Source organism: Pseudopipra pipra, chromosome 10 (assembly GCF_036250125.1).
Source record: "Pseudopipra pipra isolate bDixPip1 chromosome 10, bDixPip1.hap1, whole genome shotgun sequence".
NCBI lineage: Eukaryota > Metazoa > Chordata > Aves > Passeriformes > Pipridae > Pseudopipra > Pseudopipra pipra.
In genome coordinates this window covers 13,227,026-13,227,250 of record NC_087558.1, presented here as the reverse complement: position 1 = coordinate 13,227,250, position 225 = coordinate 13,227,026, and positions in this window count along the sequence as shown.

Genomic DNA, 225 nt, shown 5'->3' with positions numbered 1-225 from the left:
GATGCCTTCCTTTTTATTCTTCCCTAACAAAACATTTTTATTTCTCTTTACTTAATGTTCTTAGTCATATTCTTAGTCCATCATAGGTCACTAGAACTAGAAGTTTTTCAAGAGAAATTGTAGAAATTCAGGAGAAATAAACCTTCTATTAAGGCAACTGATATAGTCAGGGGGGTCGTAAAACAAAGAGCACAAGATTAATCAACGTAAGGTAAAGGTTACCTT